Source organism: Coturnix japonica, chromosome 5, assembly GCF_001577835.2.
Source record: "Coturnix japonica isolate 7356 chromosome 5, Coturnix japonica 2.1, whole genome shotgun sequence".
Lineage (NCBI taxonomy): Eukaryota > Metazoa > Chordata > Aves > Galliformes > Phasianidae > Coturnix > Coturnix japonica.
The window spans coordinates 12,024,749-12,050,438 of record NC_029520.1 but is presented as its reverse complement, the minus strand read 5'-3'; the positions used below and the strand labels follow the sequence as shown (position 1 = coordinate 12,050,438).

At 43.5% G+C, this 25,690-nt stretch overlaps 1 long non-coding RNA gene across 1 annotated transcript; it reads left to right on the top strand.

Moving 5' to 3' along the window:
- The first annotated feature begins 922 nt into the window (after nt 1-922).
- LOC107314591 lies at nt 923-4,231 on the top strand. Its single transcript, XR_004307652.1, has 3 exons — nt 923-1,736; nt 1,897-2,548; nt 3,907-4,231. It is a non-coding gene; the product is annotated as an uncharacterized LOC107314591 (long non-coding RNA).
- The last annotated feature ends 21,459 nt before the right edge of the window (nt 4,232-25,690 follow it).

Genomic DNA, 25,690 nt, shown 5'->3' with positions numbered 1-25,690 from the left:
CCGTTTTGTTTCAGGTTGCGGTGGGACGTTTCCCGGTGAAGATGAGCCCGATCCGGTGAGCCGTTCAGGTAGGAACGGGACCGCGGACGCGGCGAGCTCCGGGGAGCCGTTCGGGGCCGTCCGCCCGCAGCGGGAGGCCGCCGGGCTCTCGCCGCGCACCGCCCAGAGCTGGAGCGGAGCTCCCCCGGCTTCTCGGGGCCGGGTTGACGTAGTCGTCCGGCTGCCGGCGCGTTTTCGGAGCGGGCCCCCGCTCCGTTTTCCGAGTCGTAGCGGGGTCCCGGGGCTTTTTCTGCCTCCTGGGGGGTTTTCAGCCAGGGCTTCGTGTTTTCTCCGTCTCGTCGATAGGAGCGAGTGGGACGGGGCTGTATTTTCCCAGTCTCGGCGTGGTTGGGAATGCGAGGGTGCAGCAACGCAAAGGACTGGTGAAAAAAGTTCTGTTGTCTTGAAGGCCGAGTGAAGGCTTCAGCGGAGCATATCGTCAGGCCGAAGCGTCGAGCGTTTGTGGGCCGCTAGGTAAGCTATTTGTATTTTGTTCGAGTTTAGCGTCAGGCCGCCTTTCGGCCGCTTTAGTTTCACCGCTTGCCCTTTACTTGTAACGTAAGGATCTCGTTTCCATCAGGGGAACGCGGCGGGACGACTCGCAGGACTGGCACGCAGTGGAGGACGGCCGCGTTCTTTTCAGGAGAGACAGTCGAGGGACTCGGAGCTTTTTGAGGTACGTCTAAGGATGAAGGAAGAAGTAGGGGAGCCCCGGGGCGCCTCTTGTGTGTCGTGGCACTGCCGGAGTTGCTTTTCTCGGTCTAGGAAGGGCTCGCGGACAATACACAGACCGGGGCGACTGGAAGCGCAGCGGTCAGGAGACGGTGGAGTTTGAGATTTGACGGGGAAGACGCGAGGTAGTAAGTAGGTTTGAGACGGCGGAGTGAGCGAACCGGCTTCGTCCTCTCGGAGGACGCGGTCGGCTGCGTTCGTCGGGTCGGAGCGTCGGAAGGCGTTCTGCCGTCGGTTCTCGGCCGTCACGCCTTTCTTCCTTTGTTCTTATCAGGGCGCATCCCCGAGCGTCGGAAACAGAGCAGCAACGGCAGGAGATACGCACGGGTAAACGAGGAGGTCGGGGATCATCGCAAAGAGGAGAAAGGAGGTTAAAGCGTTTTCAGTATTTGCTTTGGGGGGGTAAGTTGACGGCTAAGGGAAGCTTTGGAGTTTGCTTTCAGCAAATGAGAGGCTAGGGAACGAGTGCACGTGTCGTTCTCGAGATCCCCGCTTTGTAAAATAGGGGACGGGAGAAGGCAGAGGCTCTGATGGCCTTCGGTCTTGGCAGCGACTGCCGAAGCTTCGTTTCTGGGGAGTATGAGAAGGAAGAGTCCTGGAGGAAGGACGGCTTCCTCTCACGTGTGTAGGAGCCGGTGAGACTTAGTGTAGGTGAAAGGAGTGTCGATGTTTGCGTTCGTGAGGTAGGAAAAGGCCTCAGAGATGTTCATGCGCAACTGCAGCTTAAGTGTAGTACTCTAACAAGGCTCCAGTCCATCTCATTTTTGAGCACCGCATCGAAAGGGCTTGTAAACGGATGCCGGGACGCGGAGTCAACGCCTCTCTGGGGAGCCTATTCCAGTGTTTAACTATCGTTTATCTGGTGTTTTGTTTTGTAGCTTAAAGGCACCTCGTGGCAAGCGGAGGCCTTTTTGTGTCGTATTGTCAGCAGTGAGAAGAGAGTAGTCAGTAGTCCTGTCCTTATGGTAAGCACCTTAGAGATACCAGAAGAGAGGTATAAGGTTTTTCCTGTATTTATTTATGTATTGGTGAATCGTTATGGGCTAAGAGTAGGCGTGCCGAGGAAGGCGGCAGAAGCGAGTGTGAAAGAGTTCTGTGCCACGTTGTCTGTGTTCTTTCTTGCAGTCAAGGCAGGCGAGGACGGAAGGATAGCGCGAGTCAGCGCGACCTACAGCGAGGGAGTGAAGGAGAGGCCGCACAAGAGCAGGCCGGTAGGTGTCACCTTTTATTGTCGGCACGGTGTCGGGATAGCGTGCCGGGGTTGTGATTTGTGGTATGTGATTAGTGTGCGGCTGTGAGTAGGGGCAGATCCCGGTGGGTTCCGCCAGGGGAAAGGATGCCGGACGGTGTGCAGAACCTCGGGTGTCTTTTTGCGGGTTAGACGAGGGAAGGGTGTAGGTTGTGTTGGGGTGGACTATGTCAGCTGTTCGTAAATGTCTAAGTGTGGGAGTTTGGTCGATGGGGTCGGGCTCGTTAGTCCGCTGCTTGCGGTAGAAGGGGGCTCACGTTTTCAGAGGAGTTCAGCGGCTACGGTGTTTGAAGCGTAGGAGGAATGATGTAATGGGCTTATTAGAGTAGTTGGGGAGTGTCTTTGTCTGGGGTCGTTGAAGTAACGTTTGTATGGTTTGATTCCAGGTCGAGCACAGTAGCGGAGCGTTCTGCAGCGGAGACGGGCGGGCACCGCGGCCCGGCTGTCGCGGCATCCCCTCATTGGAAGAGGTTCGAGCGGTCGGAGGAGCGGAGTCGGCACGGAGACGATGCGTCGGCGTGGAGTCGGGTGAGTGTGTTGTGGCTTTTGGCGTCCGGGGACAATGTTTGGTGTAGGGTTTTTTTTTTTGTTAATTATTTTAAAGTAATGTTTCTTTTAAGTGTTGTGGTTTTTGGAGTTTTGTAGTTTTTTAAAGTTCAAGTGCAATTCTGTTTTGTTCATGTTTTGGTTTTTAATGTAGCTTTATGTTAAGTTTGCTTAGTGTAAGGTTCTGCTTGTTATTGATTGTAAGGTGTTGTTTCAATTAAATTTTTTTAAAATATGTTTTGTTTAAATGGTTAAGAATAAACCAGCAGAACCTTTAACTAAGTAAGCTTAATTTTAAGCTATATTGAAAATCAGAAAGTGAACAAAAAAGGATTGTTTTGAACTTTTAAGCAACTTAAAAACTCCAAAAAAATAGCACTTAAACTTTAAAATGGAAACATTACTTTGAAATAATTATACTTTTAACTAAACTAACTAAACATGCATTTCAAAAGTTTAAAAATGAAGAAACCAAAAGTTTGAAATCCTTTCCTGTACTGAACACTTTTAAAAATGTGAAATTTTGAAAAGTCAAATTTAGTGTTCAGTTTACTTTAATGTTGGTTTCTTCATTTTTAAGCTTTTTTCATGTTGGTATGTTTAGTTGTTTAGTTAAAAGTTTTATGTTTGGTTTAAGTTTCAGTTTAAATATTTAAACTGAAAGTTGAACTTTAAAATGGGTAAAACTTGAACCAAAAAATAAAAACCTAATAAAAAATACACAGACTAAATCAAAATGTGGAAAACTAAAGAAAACACTTTAAGTTTTTGTAAAGTGTTTGGATTAAGGTTTTCCACTTTTTGATTTTGTCTGTGTATTTTTTATTAGGTTTTTATTTTTTTGTTCAAGTTTTTTTTATATATAAGTCCTTCCTCAGTTTGGAGCTTTTTTTGCTCCAAACTGAGGTGGGACTTATATATATTATAATTTTTTTTTGAAATCTAGACCCCAGGGTGTGCACTATCTCTAAAGAGATAATAGTTTTTTTCTGGCCAGGGAGCTGGGCAGCACTCAGTAACAGTTTGAGCCACCTCTGCGACAACTATGCTGCCACCTCTAGCACTCCTGCCACCTTTAGGGCCTAGCACTGCTGCTTCCCACTACCCCTCCCTCTGTCCCCTCTCCCCCCTTCCCCCCTTGGGGCCCCCCCTCTGACCCCTACGGCCCCCCTGCCACCCTGAGTGGGGTGGGAGGGAAAGGCCCCCCCTTGTCCCCCTTGGCACTACCCCAGAGGGGGGAGCGATGGGGCAGCCCCTCCCTGGTGAAGGGGTCTTTTCCCTGTGACCCAGACTGGCTCCTGTGTGGTGATGACTGGTGGGTGGTGGTCTTGCTCCAACAGGAATGAGATGGACTGAGGAGGAGCTGAGTTCTGTATCCTGATGAAGAAAAAGACTTTGCTTTAATACAAGCAACAAGAAACATCTCTTTACAGTGACTCAAACTCTATGCCTTAAGGGGTTTAGAGGAACTTCCCAGAAAAAAAGGTAACAAGAAGTTGACATATGTACAATAAATATATTTAGACATACCACAGCCATTACTTCTCAGTAAAACTTAGTTAAAAAACCAAGAACAAACTTTAAATACTATGTATTTAACTATGTACACGATGTATCACACAGACTTAATTCAGTCAGAGTAAAACGGCCAACAGTGGTGTCAGTGTTTGTATGTCAGCAGATGTATTTCTGGATATGTGCATTCCTTCACCTCAAAAGGAATGCCTGCACACACAGGTACATGCAAGGTCCTCACAACACAATAACAGTGACTGCCTAGTTTGACAATACAGTAACAACACAACCTTTCCTTTTCCATTCTTAACATGAGCACACTTAGAACAGTCTCTTGCTTCTCAATCAGGACACTAAGCTAATTCTTTACTGTGTAACTCTGTAACTCCAAAAGACAATTTAATTCCTGTGAACCCTTGTCCCAAACACAAATTCACCCCAAACACTCACTGTACAAAGACACCACACTCTGCAGTGTCCACTTGAACAAACAAACATAATATAACTGCACAGGGGTTCCACCATACCTAACTGCACAACAAAAAACCATTTAGATCTTTGACTCTGAAAATAATAATTGGTTACACTTGCAATCACTTACCTAAGAATCTAATTCTGCTACCACTCAAGAAAAGCATGCAGGTAAAACAGGAGACCAAATACAGTTTGACTTCAGATGCTGCATCCCTAATTACTGAACTGAAACAGAATTACCATGAGGTTCACAGGAAAATCTACACACTACTCAAAAAACACATTGGTGGGCAACTGAGGCATTGTTCTCTCAGAAAAACACAAGAAGGGACTTATATTAACAAAGGAACTCTAAAACATATATTACTGAGAGAAAGTTTCAGAACAAAATAAATATTTATATATAGTTAGTTGATTAGACAATCAAAAAGCCAAACCAATTGCAAACAACACATGACTAATACCTCTGCAGGAGTTTGCCCTGACTGACTTCAACTGTTCAGGCTGGAAGATGCACCCAGATGCTTTCTGAACTGTGTCAACCCTGGGCTGTGAGTGCTGCCTCAGAAAGCCTGTTCCCATATCTCACTTTTCTTTAAAACAAGGTTTACCTGCAACTGGGAAAAGAAGCCAACCCCCACCTTGAAAAAGCACCCTTGGAGCTTAACTTAAGTTAAGTTAAAAGTTACTTAAGAACATTGAACAAAAGGGACTTTGAGTCCTTCCTTGGATGCCTCCTGAAAGCTAAATATCTGCACCTAAACCAAATACAGCATCATTGGCAAACATACTGAATATGTACACCTTTGACTCCTGAGTCCTGATCCTTTAGAGAAACAAAGCGACAGCTTAGGAATCTACCCCTGCAAAGAAACCCCTGGCATCTGACAAAGGCCTGTCCCACAGCCTCTCACAATCAAGTCACATTCTAACAAATGCTATAAGCCTATTTCGTATGACTCTAAGTCCTTGCTTACCTATTTGTGACAGATATACAATTAGGAAGGACTGTTGAGAGACCTGGACTTGACTTAACAAACCACTTGACCTGAGAAAAATCTTCCATACCTACTCCAAACAAAAAAAAACATACTTGGAACCAGACCACACGCACACTCTAAATTACTGGGATGTTCCTCAAAGCTGATTAATACGTAAGATCCGTTACTATAACAACCATTACATAACTCAAAATGAATGAGACAATTAAACTTCACAGATGTACTGATCTAATAATGGAATGCAATAAAACCTATGACATTAACCCATAAGATACACATTTTGTCAATCTGTGGCATTTCACATATGACATTTTCTACATAATAACATTATGCAGAATCATTATGGACACCCAAAATGTATGGGTTGCTGCTAAAAAGCCAAAAACTGCCAAACCAAAACCAAACAACAAACAAACAAACACACAAAACCAACAACAAAACACCATCTTTCACACCCTACCAAAAACACATAATGCAATTGCCGAGTGCCTGCATTCAATAAGACAGCTTCCAGTATTCATACCTGTCCTTGCACTATCTTCCATTACAAACTGAGGCACAAACTCTCCCTAACCCTCGCTTTAACCACTGGGCCACACTACACAATTAAAATCCTCAACCAGCAAAGACAATACACAACTACATTGCTCCTTTTTAAAATAAAGATCAAACAAATAAAAAACCAATAATCCTTACTTCACAAGAGCTTGACAACAACAAACAGTATTAGATCATGTGCAACTATAACAACCTCACCTAACCCTTCTCCTGCAGTTGAATACATACAATACTGATTCTTCACCAGGCAGCAAGCAAGGAAAATTCAACCTTCTCCACTTACTGTTCCCACCTGTGGTAATTAGAACCATGCTACACTCCTTACCACGCTGATTTAGGTTACCACGCTGAAAACTGAAGCCTTCCTTTCTGCCCCATACCTACCCACATAACATCAAACTAAAGCTTTATTGTTTCTTTCATCTCAAAAAGAAGACAAAATTAACATTGGCACACACACACACACACACACAAATAATAAACAAACAAACAAACCAAAAAATTACTTACCCGATTGAGGTTTTCTCTGTACTATGCAGGTACTTAAAGACTCGACGCACACAAAAAACAGCAGCAGAAGGAAACAAAGACAGAGAAGGTCACGTCTTCAGAAGTCATCTTTGTAGCTGCACCGGTCTGCGGCAGACAAGACGTCGCAAAAACAATGCTTCTCTGTCTCCAAACATGATATAGGCTCACACAAGAACTCTGCAAAGTAGGACTCTCCCGAAAGAGATCCTTCCTTCGTGGCGGACAGCCTTTAAATGAGGCTGAAGAAAGGAGGAGCCTCCCCTCGGCCGAATCCTCTTCACCTGCGTTCCCGAGCCCGACCCGATCTCTTCTTCCGGGTGCTCCGTGCTCGCTTTGAGCCCTGACTCTGCAGTTCCCTTTCACTCATGCGAATCTTACCGCTTACGCTAGAAACTATTAAGGCTGAGACACAATGGCCTCCAGAGGTCACACGGAACCGCTTCCCTGGCGAAACCTGAATTGCTCATCCTTCTTGTACACTGGAATAATGCAACAAAAATAACGTACTGTTGGAAGTATAACAACAATGCTGACAAATAGATAGCCAACAATTATCTATAGAAAAGAACCAATTCACACGCCCACAGCCTACATGGAAAATGCTAAGGCTTGCAAACCAAACGCCAAAAAAGAGCGATCTCCAAAACACGTGCTGCCTTAGCGGCGGACGGCCCAAAAGTGAAATCTAAGACAAATGGAGTCGAGCTTCATTTCCTCTGCCTACCAGCCCCCGGCTGACCAGACGCTCCCCTCGGGTGGTTAAGCGGACGTTCGCTCTGTGATTATCACAATACTTCTCCTATTCGCTTCTCGGAAAGATTCCCCAGAGATGACATCCTAACAACTTGCCTAGCCTAGCAAAAACACACAAGAACGGGTCAAAAAAAACATTGGGAAGAACACCTATTTCAACAGTGGGTACGGCCTCTCCAATCCACAAAAGCTGAGGGAAATGTGTTCATTTATCTAACAGGAAAAAAGGCCTTATTGCATGCTTCTGGCACTTGCGGGGAGATTATAAACACGAGAGGAACGAGTCTTTCATGTGGTCAGTGTGTTACATGCTCCAACGTGATACAAAGCACAGCGAGAAGAGCGGCACAAAACAGTCCCGGGCTGCGGCAAACCGGAGCGAGCCCAAACGCGGGAGCTGCCGGAGATGCAAAAACCGAGAAAAAAAGCCGCTTACCTCCAAAAAAACCTCAACTGGGACACAAACTTCACTAATGTACCTCTCGCCTCCGCTGCCGACCCTAAAATGAGATCTCGGAGGGGGTGGATCCTCGCTCCACCCCTTCCAGTCACTAATCTGTATTGCGTACACCTGAGCTGCCCTGGGTTGGCCCTGCCTTCCCACCAGGTGTTCGATCACGGCTTCCAGCTGAGCCAATTTTTTAAAATTGCCCTACAATTTCTTTAATTTCGAAACACAAACACCATGTATGATTCCATAAACACTGAAAGCCGTTTCAAGGTGAAGAGCGAACCACTGATGTGGTGTCACGGAGTTCTCTCTAGAGCTCGCTCCGTGACAGCGGAAACAAACGCAGGGAGACAAGGAACAAACGCACCTCCCTTCTCGAACTGTGCGGTGCGGCGCGGCCCACAAGCGTGCGCTGCGGGAGAGAGGAAGGGCAGGAAGATTGCGAATGGGTCGAGGAAGGAAAAAAAAAAGGAAAAAAAAAACCAAAACGATACCAGAAGAAACGGCAGTTTCATAAACCCAATATCACTGCACAATAACGAGAGAGTTTCAACAAGGAGAAAAACGAGTCCCAGTCTCTCCGGCAGAAGGTCGGAGAAGTTCCGACCGCGCCGTCTCCTCGCCGGGAACCGGGCGAAAAAAAAAACCCCGTCCCCGTCCCCGTCCGACCTCCCCTCCGGTGCCGCCCCCTCCCACTCCCACGCCCCCAGTGCCCAATTAAGGCGGTCACCAAAAAAGAGAAAAAAAAATGTCCCCTTCACTCCCGTTATCCCACAAGGTGGTGTGATGAGGAATAGCAACACCCACCAAATAACAAAACCCTAACGTCAGGTTTCTGATCAGGACCACTTATGATACAACTTCTCTTTCAGCTTCGGACAAGTCTCCGTTGTACCAGTGATGCGGCGGATCCTCCGGTGATCACGTCAATGAATACACGTACAGTTTAATACTCTTCTTCTCACTAATGGTCTAAGAAACAAGTCCTAACATTCACACCGCTAACTTGCCTTGAAGTACAACACCACAATTGGTAGGACCGTGCAATGACACCAACAAAAACAACCGAAAAACCGGACTTAAACCTTCTCCATGGTGAAGTTTAGCCAACACGAGCTATTAAAAAACAAAAAGGTCACGTTACTGATGCGCAGAAAAAAGCAACCATTTATTGTTGCCTTATTTTTTTCTCATATTTTTTCTCACACTCTGGCTTCATTGTGGAACAGGATCCACGTTAATTGGAAGCATGTAACTGTACACAGCTGCTGAACACACACTGTCTTCTTCATGTATTCTATTATAAAAACAGATTCTCTCGACAATGGAAAAAAAATCTTATTACTAGGCTGTCAATTTGGTACAACTTCTGTCGAACTCAAAATACTATTCTACAAGAAGTTAGAAGAATTAACTATGTCTTTAACTGCAACTCATCACTTACTCTAACAGAGACAGATGACAGTAAGCGCGGATCTATTATATCTGGCAGTACCTAAAAGTGAACTGGCTTGTATCACGACTAGAGCAAATCTCAAACCTACATTTGATCGCTACGTTTCTTTCCAGAGAAGTGGCTGAGTGTCCGTGAATGGTTTCTGATGCTGCGGTGAGTTGGCCGCGGCTAAAGGACGCGCCCCCGTCTGGCCGTTCTCTCGGTGCCCCTTTTCATAGCTAACTCCACGTAGAAATCTCTGACACCAAAAGAACGGGGAGATTAATCGCTGACCGATTCTGTACGGAGAAAAATAGGCTGGGCTTGGGAACATTAACTTGCTGTCAAATAAAAAAAAAAAAAAAAAAAAAAACCCAAAAAAAAAACCAGTAGTGGGAAATAAAAATTAAAACAAAAATACAAAACGAAACAAAAAACCACTACTCTGTGGAAAAACACTTTTCTTCTCCCTGTTTCCTAGGGTACAATTCTCACTAAGGACCTCTTTCTCATCATAACTTATGGATCGTGGGTTGTGCTCATACCCTTCTGTGCCAGAGTAGACACTGAAGGACTATGTCGTATTTGCTCCCCACCGTACCTTCCCTCTCCCTCCTTTTTCATGCTCTAGAAATCTACCCCTGTACGCTGCCGTCCCTTTGGGGTGTACCCGATTCGGCGGCCGCTCGTCCGTGGGCGGCGGTCCCTTTGGCGAAGTGACTCCTCTCGGGTGCATTATCTGTGTGCGGGTCGCCCGCTCCGCCGTGGCGCGTCTCCGTCCTTCACGATCCCCCCGCTCCTTTCCACTCGTATCGTATCCGCGTTCGGTTCTGTCGGCGGAGAAACGCCGCCAAACTAAGTGCGGGCAAGCGGGTAGCCGACTCGGTACGAGTGATAAACAAATTTCCGCTTTATTGCCCTAAATCCCATAGCAGACAGACGAGGGTGTCTGAAACACACAAAGACTAATTAGAGGAAAACTGCCGCAATAACAACGCAAAACCCCCCTTTCAAAGCTGCGAGCCGATCGTTCTTTTCCTAAAGGTGTCCTCGGTTGTCACGCTGTTTATCCTGCTCCGCAGCTGCTGCTCTGTGAAGTCCTTATCTCGATCCATAGCTGCTGCTCTGTAAAATCCCGCTTGTACCGCAACGCACTTCTTTGTCTTCTTTCGTGGTGTAGGGAACCTGCTTTGGCAGGAGGGTTGGAATCGATAACCTCTAGAGATCCCTTCCAACCCCTACAATTCTGTGATTCTGTGATTCTTACCTGCCTTCTCAACAGCAGACCCGCTACCAAACTATTCTAGGTCCTGGGATACAGCGTGGTGCAGAGCGGCCTGAAAACAACAGTAATCACTGTAGCCGTCCCCTACTATTACACAGAGAGCTCTCCTGCCGCTCCCATTCCTCCCAAAATCTTGCCACACAAACCCAACACAGATACCAATATCTATTATTAGAAGGGGGAAAAAAATAGTAGTAGGATTACTTTCAAAAATTTTCAAAATGGACCAACTTTGATGCAATACTAGAAAGAGTGAAGCTTAACATGAGTTGAGGACAGGAATAACACGGCAAATTGTAAGTTCAGTTCTCAAAAGCCCTGAGAAATGACTGCTAACTGTGAGAATACTTTCCCACACACACACACACAGTTAATTGGTGCTATTCCTAATTCGTGAATGATGACACGGTTTGATTTTTTTCCACTCGGAATCAATGCGCGACAATCATACTCTCAGTGTAGTCGGAGTCTACAGGTAACCAGAAGAAATCCTGATATTAAGATACAATGTGAATTATGGTCCAGATAACTTTTGCCTGTGTTTCAAGACATCAAAACACAATTTTTACTCCAGACAGAATTCAGCTGCACACCGTAAGAGCCGTGCACAAATTACTTCCTTGGAGATTCAGTTTAATCTTCAGTAAATAACACTGCTCACAGCAATAATGCAGTAAAAACATTTCTTTGCTGTAGCTGATGGGTAATATGAAGTTCAGCTCTGTCCCAATATATTCACATGAGACAAAGCAAGTGAAATCACGGCCTATTAGAAACTGAGCCAAGTGCTAAGCTTCTCTTCTTCACTTTCAAAACCGATAGGCTTTACAAGGAAAAAAAAAAAAAAAAATTAAAAAAACCCCAAAAAACAAAACAAAAAAAACCCAAACAAAAAACAACAAAACAAAACAAAACAAAACAAAACAAAACAGGCGTATGTAAACATACATAGAACAATAAGGCCAAGTGGTAAACACATGAACTGGACTACATATCATTTCTCAAAAAGAAGGCTAATAACAAACACAAAGTTTGGTATGTTACGAAATAGACAGAATAATGTTCTACTGTTTCGTCAGCCACCAGCAGACAGTTACTTCTCCAGTGAAACCAGGATTTTCACAGATTTAATCTAACTACAGCATCTCAACAATGAAGGAAAAAAATTTCATTGCACATCACCAAATATATGGCCCTTAATTGCTAACTGTTTAATAATGTAACAAGAAATTTCATAAATTTCATAGAAATAAATTGCCTATCAAGTAACTCAATAGGACTTCATCAAGTAATCACAGTGGTTGAATGTAGAACCTATATGCATCACTGCCACAGTAACTCATCGTTTACATTTCAAGAGCACAGCAGGGCATCGAGCTTCATTTCAAAAAGTAACACTTCCCAAGAATGAGTGGCAGGACGCTACTTTGTAAGCCTGTACAAAACCAACGTATTCTCAACATTGCTACTTAAAGGGCACGCCTCTCTAAGAAGATCGGAATGATTCTTAGGAAAAAAGGTGCTGTAGGGATACATTCAGCACACTGCATGTACTCAAAATACAGATCTGTGTCTTTAATGTTACTTGTGCACTGACCTGAGAGCATATTGAGATAAACTACTTCTATTTCCAGGCTACTTTGCACAGAAAAAAAACCCCAAAAGCCCAAAACCAAAACAATGAACAATAATTTGCACAACAATGAGCAAATTATAATGACAATTCAAACAAAGTTCCCAAAAAAAAAACCAAAAAAAAAAAAACCCACTCATTTGACACTTGTGTAGGTTCACAAAGAACACTGCATGTGTGCGGGAAATATAGAAGAAACACCAAACATTCCAGCAAGTACCAACCAGCATAAAATCCAGACAAAACACAGGAAGAGAACACCATCACTGCATAGAGGTTGTTTTACAGCATGGTCCTCTGCTTAACATTCAAAACCACATTTGTCAAGATGAATGCTACACAGTCCAACACATCTCAGTCTCACACATAAGAGTACTGGCAATCTCAGCATGACTTCAGCAAGCCGTGGTGTGCATCACTGACGGGTGTCCACAACATACCAGTTCTCCGCCCATTTACTGATTTGAAATGACATGAACTGGTTGTTAAGGACTGCAGTGCAGAGAAATCTTCTAAACTTCAGCACTAGCACTTCAACAGCAGTAAGCACATATTGTGAAGCAGCCCTGAGTCAGAATCAGTATGGACAGATTTTCTTCACGCTGACAATGACTGATTACAAATACAGGAGTCTGCTGAACATTAATCACACTTCTGAAAACTTTATTAACAGACACATACAGAAACATGATACAAAATACTGGATACATAGGTTCCAATGCAAAAACCAAAATGATCTCACTTCAGACTCAGAAACTCGAAACATATCATGGAAGAAAGCTTCACACTTTATACCATTCATACATGTCACTGTCTTGCCTGATGCCTACAATCACAGAACTGCAGGGGTCAAAAGGGACTTCTAGAGATCATACCATCCAAACCCCCTGCCAAAGCAGGTTTCCTACAGCATTCTGCACAGGTACGTCTCCAGAGAAGACTCCACAACCTCTCCGGTTAGCCCATTCCAATGCTCCATCACTCTCCATCTTTGGCTTATTGGCACAAAACTTCCTATGCTCCATTTAACAGCCATTTCCCCTTGTCCCGTTCTCACAGACCACTAAAGAGAAGCTGACCATGTCCCTTTGTCTCCCACACTTATAATACTTATAAACATTCATCACATCCCCTCTCAGTCTTCTCAAGGCTGAACTCACTGTCCACTCATCTACCCCACACTTTCTCAGCTTTGTTAACAGAACGACATGAGAGACAATATCAAAAGCTTTGCTGAAGGCAACATAGACAATACCCGCTGGTCTCCTCTCATCTACCCAGACAGAGAAGCCATCGTAGAAGACTATGAGGATTGGTTGAGCCTGGTTTCCTCTTGATGAATCCATGTTGACTGTTCCTGATAACCTTCTCTTCCAATTGCTTGGAGATAGTATTCAGAACAAGCTGTTCTGTCACTTTCCCAGGAACAGAGGTGAGACTGACTGTCCTGTAGTTTCCCAGATCCTCCTTCTTGCCCTTTCTGTAGTGACGCTGGCTATCCTCCAGTCTTCAGGCACCTCTTCTGTTCTCCAAGACCTGTAAAAAATGACAGAGAGCAATTCAGAAAACACATCAGCTCCCTCAGCACACGTGGACATACCTGCACCCGTGGCAGCACCCTCTTCCCTCAGCACTTGAGGGTAACTCCAGATACCAGAGCACCCCCACAGTCAACAGCGCTGTTGTTTTAGTGTTCGTCATTTCAGTTAATTACAGAGTGAAACTCTATCACTGTTTCATTTTGTTTTCTCCCCGTTATTATCAGACCAACTCTGCTTTCCTCAAGCTCCAGACAGGAAAACAAAATAGTCCTTTGCCTTAGTTCTCCCACAGATAGATATACATGCCAGCATGCTTGGCATTTAGAACTATCACTTAATGGAGCCACTATCATCTACTTTTATTGCCTATCATTTGAGCATAAAATAATCTTTTGATAAGCTGAATATGAGCACACAAACATTTTGGCTATAACTACACTGGGCACTCATTCCTTAAAACAGCAGTTAAGCCTTTGGCAAGAAACAAATCAACAAGCAATAGTGTGGAGTCATATATGCCTTTAAATTTACAAGGCAATCTAGTATAAATACTTTAAAAATACATAAATATAGTCACGTCTTCCTCTCACAATCACTGCAAGAAAGAACAAAGAGTGATCTCAGATCCCTCACTTAAAATGAAGGTCAATTGATAGAACTCTTAGCAGTACTGCAGCTAGACCTAACACTACTGAAAACTAGAAGCCACAAAATCAAATTTATCTCATTGCTACACATTATATCCATTCACAGATCTATTGTTTAGAGCTCAGCACGCAAAGCAGCACGTGACTAGACGCCAGCAGGCAAAGCGTGTGACACAAAAACATGGTACCTCTAGGTAAGCACAAGGACCACGGATGAGAGCAGTTAAGACATTCACTTAATGCACTTCTGACTAAATTCACACTGCTAAAGGCACCATCGTTCAGAATACTCAGGTGGGCAGAAGCTCACCAATCACAGGCCCATCTATTTAAACCTCCATAGAATTTCCTTTTAAAATAGCTTGCCATAAAAGGAAACACCTCTCATCTTTATCACTGGTAGTGCTTTCTGAGCCAGCACAAGAATCACCCCATCAAATCTGGCTAACTCAAACCATGAAGCAATTAAGTGATTTTTTCTAACTATTTCATAAGTGCAGCTGCACCCGGCACCCACGGTGCAGCTGCGTATTTGTCCCTGTCTCCCAGCACTTCACTGCCCCACCGACAGCTGGACGTGTGACACTGCAGCGTTAAGAGGCAGAAACAAGAGTAACTCTCCTGGTCAAAGAACAGTTCTCAGCCTTCAAGAGCATAACGCTGCAACACCTAAAAAGTTCTCCTCACTATTCACATGTTAGAGATGGACAGACGTCCTGAGCCGCCACACCAACATATATAAACTCTTGATTTGCTTTTGGAACCAAGAAGCAAGAAGTTTTCACCTGCAGTGTCTGTGACTGTCTATCGCTTGAAGTCCTGCACAGAAGTTCCCAAACACAGTAGAGAGGAACACAGCTTATTAGAGCTCTGCTTTCAAGTTAGGACTGAGTCAGAGTGCACAGCCTGAGCCTTGGTTTGCCAGCTGACAGCATTTGGCTGTCTGATTATATCTGAGGTATAAATTTGAAAACTCGCTGTGAAACTACAAAGGCTCTAACCGTAACAATTCAGAACAGCTTACCATAAATTCGCTCTTTGGACTGTCAACGTTGACTTCTTAAATACCTACCATCCACTCAGTCTCAAAAAAGAGACAATCCATTTCACATTACAAGTCACAGAACATCAAAACATAGTTCTCATTATTACATGAAAGCTTTACTGTTCCCAAGGAGGAGCATTCAGCATTCCAGAAAGGCACACAGATCAACCGCCACAGCCCGATGCAAGCGAAAGCACCGAGATACCTCACAGAGCCGCAACACAACTGAACAAGACCTGCACAAAGGTGATGGGACCGGTGCTGAACGGTGCCTTTTGCTGATGAGGCAAAAGGGGAGACCGGACTGTGCTGACAAACCCTCCTGCTTTGCATTGGTGAGTGTGCCAAGAGGTAGGGCAGCAGCATCAGGGACACAAAATTCCCCCCATCAGTACCAATTAAGGCTGGCAAAGTCTGAACATTCATCCTTCCTGCAGCCGCTTATAGCCTGCTTCCACTCTTCAGCTTGTGCAAACAGAGATCTGTTTATCTTCCTAGCAAGAACCTTTTCCTGAAACATTGTTTATAGTGGTGGTTTGCTCCAAAACATGGCAGTAACTATGTAATTAAAGAATGACTGTACAGGACTTGCTGTGGCAATGCGCGTAGTAGCCTCAAGTAGTACAGATCAGCAATTCGAAGGAGAAAGCTCACATCACTTATAAACAAGTACCACAGTCTAAACCTCAGTACTGCTCTCATACATTCATGCAGGCATTTGACAAATTCTGGCAATCTGTTCCATCCCCATATGTATGCCCTCATTGTACTGTGCTTGGAGCAGGGCACGCTGACAAAGAAATCAGATGAATGCAGACAAAGTGCACAAGCAAGCTTGTTTGTTCTCAAGTCATTCATTTCTCCCTTATTTTCTCTCATATACATCCAAAACCTACATTGCTATTGCAAAACTTGTTTCATTATGTAGTTGCCATTAACAAAAACATAGTTTACAGACAATACATGCTTGACTGGGATTTCTGTGTAAAGCAAAAGCAGTTCTAAGAAACTGCAACTATTACAGTACCCTCCATCATTCACAAAAAGCTTGACAAACTTAAAAAAAAACAAACCCTAACATAGCAGAATACTGCATGCTGTTGGAACAGAGGGCTGGACAGGAAGACAAAAGAATCATATTTTGCATCAGTTTTCCTTCCTCTGACTTGGCAAGATATTCCCCACTCTGAATAATAATAAAACAAAACAGAAGATTTCAGGGACAGGAGACATCTAACACAGACATGACCTTCAGCATCTAGACCAGGGAGCTCTGATTTATGCAGAGATAGCTGCCCAACGTGGTTCTGACAGGCCTGCATCCAGGCATTCAAAGTCATTCTTCACGCTGCACCTTAGACGTGCTTAATGAAGGATAGAGCAGGAGAGGAAAGACCTTGTTAAATCAGAGTAGTCTCTCCAATTGCTCAAGAGCTGATTTAAAGATAAACTCAATAGATAGAAATTCCACAGAGAGCAGGTTTCAAAGAGTACACTTGAGAATGTGAGGGATTCAAAGGCCTTCAGAGAGTGCACAAAAACAATTGGGTAACAGTAACAATAATGAAATCATTTAATTCAATCAACCATTGCTTCAAATGCTCAAAACACAGTTCCCCTATTGAAACATTTTGTCTTCCACAAAAGTAACAGTTACCCAGTAGGATAAATAGCCTGTTTGCTTTAGAAAAGCAAGATACAAACTGGTGCAATAGGAAGACTAGTCCTGAAGGCACGTTATCTCCTACCTGCTGCTAGTTAACAGGAATAAAACTTGGCTAAGGCAGCCACGCATCATTCTGTCACAAAGAGTTCCTCTAATACATAATTCAGCAGAAGAGTTACATATTAAAGCCAGGTCAAAACACATCTTTTCCCTGTCTCCCACTGGAGAGGAAGCTCGTTTACCGTGCTGTGACAATAACTGCACGAACTACCTTTTCCCAGACACAGAGAAAGCAGAGGAGGACTGACAAAAGAGTAAGGCAAACTGTTGTCTTGAGGTAACCGCTGGTTTAGAGCTGAATTTGGCCACCACGATGCAAAGTGGTACAAGCAAATTCAAAGTAGTCTATCCAAGTACAGCAGTAAAAAACTGAAAATGAACATTTGAGAAATTCCAACATAGGCTTCCTATGGTGCAACTGCTTGCCTGAAGATCCCATTCTTCTATAATGTGCCCTCAAAGGCCAGCTGGAAGCAGGCCTGAACGTCTGCAGAAACTGTTCATGATGTTACGTGACACTGAAAAGAAAAGCAAACAGCCTGGCAAAATATCAGCCTGCTATCATGTTAATCCCCATTTATTTTTCCTTTTGTCTCTTGTGGAGCTGCATATGAGTCTCCAAAAACTTAGGGATAAACCTGCAAGCTTGGCTCCTCCAGCCTGGCCATCCCAAGTTGCAGGTGGCCAGCTGGGAATCCTCAGCCAACTGGCCTCGTTGCTTGATTTTCTCTAAGGACAAGCCCGTCTGCTGGCCTCAGTGGCCAGCCTTCTCCTGCCGTGACTGCCTCATCTCCAGTACACAGAAAATGCACACCTGGGCATGCGGGTCAACTGTGAATCTTCACACAGTGTGCTACCATGCAGCTCTGCCATATGGCAGGACATACGTAACTGACATTTGTGGATATCTATAAAGCAGTAATTTGGTTTCTTGGACCCCAAAATACTATGCATGTATGGGGCTGACATGCTGGGTGGCCTGAGCTGCTTAATTGCTCATCTTTGACAATAATAACTATCCATAGTCATTATAAACAGTCTTGGCCTCTCCCACAGAGACGCTCTGCGTGGGAAAACACCTGCAATGCTCCCAGCGCTCCTAACATGTCAATTTTATACCAGCAGACATCATTTCACACAACACAAAAAATAAGATGAATATAACCCACACCGACATGCACTGTGGCCAAATGGTGTAGCCAAAATCTTAAACAGTGCATCTGAACCAGGGTAAATACGGACAGATTTTCATGGATTGAGGTTTCATCCCAGACAAAGGTATTGCAAACTAAATGGCAGAATTCAAATTAGCTTATGTTTTAAGATCACTTATCACAGAAACCATCCTGTACACAATGTACGTTCATGATACCCTAAAGCAAGACAGAAGTCTAAACAATCTTTTGAATGAACGTAGGAGCGGATCCTGTGTTTGTTTTCAGGAGCTGCTTAGCTGCCTGTAGCCATGTCTTACAGTGTATGTAATCAGGTATGATTATAAGGATTTTCCCATATAGTCACATATAAGAATATCCTACAAAACCACCAAATGTTTCAGAAAGTAAGAGTTTAGACTGGCACCCGAGACACAAATTTGTAATTCCAAGTCATTTAGGTTTCCCACTAGGTCCTACTAAATCAAAACACAGATGAGTGGAGAGCAGTGGTAGACAGAAAAAGTAACTCGGCACTAGGATGAAAAATACAAAAGAGATTTACAAGAAAAAGGAAGGAACAGTAGGGCATCAATCTCCTGCCTTTCCCAGGGACTTCTCTGCATCTCTATATTTTACTGATACTATCATCTTTTTACATATCCCTCAAGCACAGCTGTGGAGCAAGGCAGGCTGGGCGCTCATGTCAATCCAGTGAACTAAACTAAACACTTCTAGCAAGATTGGCCCGGGGCCACCGATTTCAATGAGAGCTGCTGGATGCTCCGCATGACTGACAGCTACGTTCTTTGTGGATCGAAAATCAGAATACTTTTGTTCCATCTGGCGTTTTCCATGATCCCCACTGTGCCCAATTTCGCACACAAAGCACCTCACTTCTTAAAAATCACCTCTCAGCTACAGGCACAAAAAAGAACAAGCATTTGTTCAAGTAAAACAGAAGCAGCAACAAATTCTTGCATAGTCCATTTCTTTGGCAATCAGGTTAGGACTCTTTAAACAATCTTTAATATTAATATTATTAGTTTCTTTCCCCCCAAATTAATACTTGAACAAGGCTTTATAAGACATGTCCTTTTTAGGCACCCCAATCACTATAAGCTGCAGAAAATGTAAATGGGTGTCAAACTGCTAATCTCTTCTCTAGGTCTTTATTAGGGCTCTAGGTTTGAGATCTACTGAGGGGCAAACAATGTCAATAGAAGACAGAAACACAAAGGAGATAGCAGAGGTGGTAGAGATAGCAAAAAAAAAAAACAAAAAACAAAAAACAAAAAACAAACCAAACCAAAAAAAAAAAACCAAAACCCACAAAAGAACCCACAAAACACCACAGCTACATATGAAAAAAACACTGAAGACTGATAAAACTGTGGGAAATAAAAAGAAATTGGGGGAAATTCAATGTTAGGCAAGGAACATAAGAACTGCTGGACTCACACCAGTGTGCAGCTGCCTTACCGGTGGCGAATGGCACGCAGAAGAACACAAGACTGTAAGAAATATACAGTACTGCCTCGCTGGCAGACTCTTTCAGCTTTCACAAATGCACAGGCTAGCAATTTCCTGAACCACAGACAGCAATATATCTGTGCTTTATAGCTTTTAAAGGAACTTACTTCCATGACAGGCATTAGTCTGAATCCAGGTAATTTTTCAGCATCGACAACATCCTACAGCACTTATGTCAACTTCTTTGTGTATGGAACAGTACCTTTTCTTACATATTCGCCACCTGTATTTCTCAAACCATAACAAATATCAGATCATGTCTACTACTTCAATTCTCTACTCCATGTGTAATTTTTAAATTTTTTTTCCCCAACTTATCCGCATTCTGTAATCCTTCTGCAAGCTAAGAACCTCATGTAATTCACCCATGCTCAACAAAGATAGTAATACACATTCTTGTCTCCCTTTCTTTTCTGGCCCAACTGTTTTCCTTTGGAGATGCAGCTATGCTGGTATCCAGTTCCATTAAAGGAACTTTGATTTTTTTCCCCAAAAATTCCTTCCAAAGTAAACTGGAAAAAGATTTAGAAAATCCTTGCACTTCAAAGTTTCGGGAAGTGTTTTCAAATGCACTGTGACCTTGACCCACACCACACACAAACTGAGAATGCCTAGTGAAGTTTCACATCCCAAAAATGTATAAACAACAGCATAGATATAAACACAGAAATGATCTTCTTATGGACTCCGTGACTCATTGCATATAATTACTTCACGACGTAGTGAGCACTGAGGAGCACTCAATGCACAACCACTGTACCATCATCTAAGTGAGAAAAGCCTTTTTGATTAGCTCCAAATTGTTAGGGTTCAAACCAAGCAAACTTAGTTAAGGAAAGCGTCTGGTTAAAAGAAAAAAGTGCTAAATGGAGACATCTCCAAGTTCTAAGGAAAACACAGCAAATACAGAAATGGACAAAAAGGGGAAGAGTATGGATAAAGAAAATGATCTCCACATGGAGGACGGAAATGCCAAAAGTCTAGAAGACTTTTTAATTTAATCCCAATTCTGTAAATATTGGATATTGTCTATAACATAAAATTGCTGCCATTGTTTTTATGTTACCGCTTGATTTCAAGAGCGATGAAACAAGCTGTGGAAGTCATAGCAGGACTCCCTTTTTAACATTAAATCAATGCACTGCATCTGCTGAAATCCTGGAGAGCCCAAGACAGCGATGCCAAATTCCAGAGTCTGCAGTCAGCAGGAGCCATGTGGAAAATGTCCGCATTTAGAGTCAAAGTTTGGCTTATAAGCTGTCGTCCTCTGAAAACTCTTCGGAGGCTCTGCAGTCCAAGTGCTAGAACTGAGAGATCACCCCCAGAATCTCCAATACTGGAGGCTGAGAAGAGAGAAAAAAAGCTAAGAACTTCTTTTACTGAACTCATTGAATGCCTGAGGTCTCTCTGTCCTCCCGCAGTTTACATGCTGTTTATTCAGAAATCAATCAGAAAGCTTACCAACATAACATCAGAGCTCTGTGCAACACTGTGTTCAGTGCTGCACAGTTCTGGGGCTGCCCGCTCAGATCTTCCCAGCAATTTAAGCATCTCAATTTGATGTGTATGCCTAGGTACAGAAAATTCCTTACATTTGAACCTCACGATCAAGTACCGTGACCCCCTGTAAACTGACGGGGGAGCACACAAAGAAAAGGGTTAAAAGGGCTTTTAACATGGAAATGCTGCAGGTTTTCAGTGGGTTCCATCCTCTGACACGCCGTAACCTGCCTGCTTACATCACTGTCTTTGTTTCCTAAATGGAACTGATTCCCGTTTGTCAAGTGGGGGTGTTGAAAGAATTTATTAGATAGACACTACTCTATTCCTGGAATTAAAAGTAAAGAACATGACAGAAGGAGTTCTTGCTTCATGTCTGTGATGCAGAGCTATTTTTTTTTTTTTCCATGACAGTGATGATAAGTGATGGTATGAAGTACTGAGTATGACAAATATATTTCCACACACTGGATGTTCAGTTTATAAGGAGAGTATGATCTGCTGTATGGTTTGCTACACATCTTGTATCATTTGCATTCTCTTACTATAATGAGAAATCCTAAATCTGACCTGAAATGTCCAACGGGACATATTTTCCTTCTCTTTTCATGAGAAACTGAACTCTACAATTAGAAATACCCATCCTGACCTAATGTATGAACACGGCCTTTTTCATTCAATCCGATTTACAATTACCCTTCCCTAATTGCACTACGTTTTCCAGATGTACACAAAACAAGTCTCCAAAGTATCAGTTGCCATTAATATTTTGTTGCTTAAGAAAGAAGTACTATTAAAATCCAAACCGAGACAAACCTACACAAAACAAACACACCATTAATTTCTTCAAATACCTCCTGGTACCTCTGAGCAGGAAAAACAACAAAACAACAAAAAAAAACCCTCAACACTGACTTCTGAGGAGTCTCTCTTTAATCCCTCCTTTATCCTCATTCCATTTTCCTGCTAACTAACCTCTTTCCTGATTTATTCAGGACTGCCCAACTGGCTTGATATCTCACTTGGACTGTGATATCATTGAAGACTACCATTGAGATCAGGTCTCTATCATGTTGTTTAGATTTCAAAGAGAAGAGGGGAAAACACTGCTGTGTCCAGATAACCTGGCATGTCTATCAGCTCAGCAGCCGACGCTGGTGAGAAGCTTGGTGGCTGTAAGGCAGCTGCAAGGAGAGTAGAGCAGAAGCTGCTTGTGTGAAGGTCAAGGATGGCACCTGATTCAGGGCCCCTGCGATGGCCATGAAGGCAATTAGAAGAAAGAGCTCGGCAACATACAGTAAGCTCAGTAACAGCCCGCTTCTGCTGCTCATGCAACACAACTCATGTCTGAATAGTCCAAGAGGCCAAAACCTGCACAGACTCTCTCACATCTTTCACTGAACGACTAACTTTGAATGAAGGGGAGAAAGGATCACCTTTCTCATGAGAAACTGCTGAAGGGACAAAAGAAATTCGCACCTCCCTTCTACCAGCCTCTTGGCCCCAGCCCCGACTCCAGATGTTACAGAGGTGCTGAACGTGCAGACTGGTTAAACACCGACCAGCGCCGTCCTGAACGTTTAGATGACAAAAAATCCCCTACTGCCAACCATATGGACACCTCAGGGCAGGCGAGGGGGGAGGCTGACCTATTTATTTCAGTCTTGACACTCATTTACACCTCTGGCCTCACAAAGTACAGGTGATAGCCATAATATGGCAGCTGGATGTTGGCATTTCAAAGTACTAAATGGATACTACTTCCAAACAGAAAAAAACAAAAAGCCAGCAGCAAAGGGAGGCTTATGATGATATGCAGGGATTTTAACTCTGATGACATTGCAACTTCCTTACGAGGAGCTGAGCCATTCTCTTGTATGGAATCATAGTTGCCTACAAGAAGGCAGAATTTAATTCTCAAGCTAACAGTTCACTGCATTACAATTTTTAATGTAAAATAAGGCTTAATTTAATTGAACTTTCCAATGTATAATTTACTCAGTGTGATCAAATATACGCTGCGTGATAAAAATATGTAGATTATACACTGCATAGCATTATACAGTTCTTAATACCCTGCTACTTTCTGTAGCTGCTGTTCTTAACAGCACAATGTCTAAATTTAATGAGAGCCCAGTAACAAGAACTGCCCTGAGACCAAACACAGCAGGCAAGCACCTGGAGGCTGAACCCTTGGTTACTCCTCCTGTTACTTCCTAATGGTACCTGTAACTTCCACAACTCATGCTGAAAGCTCCGCTTCTTTGTCATTAAAGGGTAGATCCTGCTCTCTAGGGCTGTGCTTATTAGACTTCTCTCTATTGACAATGAGATGGCACAACTTGTGCTCAGTCTTGGAACCTTTTTGCCTTGAATAGTGAACAGTTCTGTAAACCTGTGATGCAATTATTATGTCTGCTTTGTTTCTTCAGATCTAATGAAAGGTCAAGACATTGGCTGTGTGTGCAAATGGTTGGGGGGCAAGGGGGGGAAGAAGGGGTTGGGAATAGGAAAAAATTACATTGTTTACCAGTAAAATACATAAAATACTTGATGTTTATACAAAACTTTGAGATGAAACGCAGCACATGAACTAAAACACCATTCACTAATTAATACTCACTGGCTGTGGGGAAATAACGGTGGGGACTTTTGATGCCTGTGTGTCAGACCATTAAGGTTGTTTTGCCTCCATCTGACCATTCGTGATACAGTTGTGAAGGAAGACCTAAAAGAACAAACAACAAAAGCAGAGAATCATAACTGCTGATAAGACCACGGGCACAACAGCATGGAAGGTTTGCCTCAACTGCAAAGCTTTTGCTGTGAAATACAGAGGAAAGCAACACCTGTGCATCAGAGGATGAAATTCTGACAACACTTTCATGTCTGTTCCTAAAAGCGCCTGCAGTCCTGAATAGCACCACTCTAAATCTCATTGGAATGCTCACTAAAGAAATTACCAGCACCGTAGGATGCACCACAGAGCCATAAAGCAACGTGTGGCGCCAACAGTCAATGCATTCAAACACCTGTAAAAATCAACAAAAATCCAGCCCCAAAGCTAACAATACATTTAGGGTAGAAAAACAATACACTAAAAAGCAGCTCTGACCAACAAAAACTTCACATTTATGAAGAAATCTTGCTGTAGAAGCTTTGCTTCTAATAGATTTAGAAAATTAGAGCAACAGTTTTGTGCACTGCAGATTTTACTCCCTATTGTGTTTCAGCTCATTAGCAGCTACAGGATGGAAAACTGGCCCACTTCATATAAATGAAAGACAGTGATCAGCAGCAAAGTGTTAGAGGAGGTGAAAGAACCTAATGGAGTGCCACAGGGACCGCTAGAGCCTGATTCACTTAGAAAAACAAAACAACATGAATAGAAATACCACGTATGATGCTGCTGCTAGCAGGAAAAGTGAAACAGTACAAGGATGTCACAGTAAAGGACCAAGCACTCCCTGACCAGATGGGGTACTACACCTAAATAGCTACAACAAAATGTGCTCAGTTCTTTGTGTTTCTCCACAACGACACGTGAAATGCAAGAAGCTAAGTTTAATTGACTGCAAGACCACTGACCTAAGTTATACAGTACCACAAAGTCACATGGATTTGGAGGTAGATGACAGTCTGTTTGCCTAAAGAACTGGGAAGGTCCAACATCCTCTGCTGCCATACTACCAACATCTGATTCTGATGTTGTAGCTCAACATAACAAAATATGAGGCATCACTTTTGGATCAACCCTTGTACAAGTTCTTTGGAATGCCATTATAAAGAACTCCACAGGGACACAGATCTTGAAGCTATCAACAAAGAACTGCCCCCACACTAGACATCAAAGTGGCTAAGAAGTATGAATAATAGAGCTCCTACACATTCTGAACTGACAGCTGCAGATCGCTACCATAGCTAGAGTCTATCTCTGATGCTAGTAAGCTATCACAGTCAATGTTTAAGGCTGGGTATGGTGAAAAGAAAATCAAAGAATTGAAGGATGCTAATGCAGGCACCACTAAGTCTAAATCTTACGGTGAAATTAAGTTCCTGCACTCTTGGTCCATCCGATATGAGTATCTCTTTCTTCCTAAAAGGAGTGTTGACTGCAAGCTGGCTCTTACCAGCCTCTGACAAGAACGATTTTGATTTGACGTGAACCCGCAGGGATTTGCTGGGGATGAGACTCGGGGGAGCACAGCACCGCACGCCGCCAGAGGGCGCCACAGACCGGCAGGGACCCTGCAGAGCGAGGGAGCTGAGAGCTGCTGCCTCACACGACAAGAAGGCACTGCCTGCCTGCAGCTGTTCGTTCACACAGGGTGGTTAATCCTCT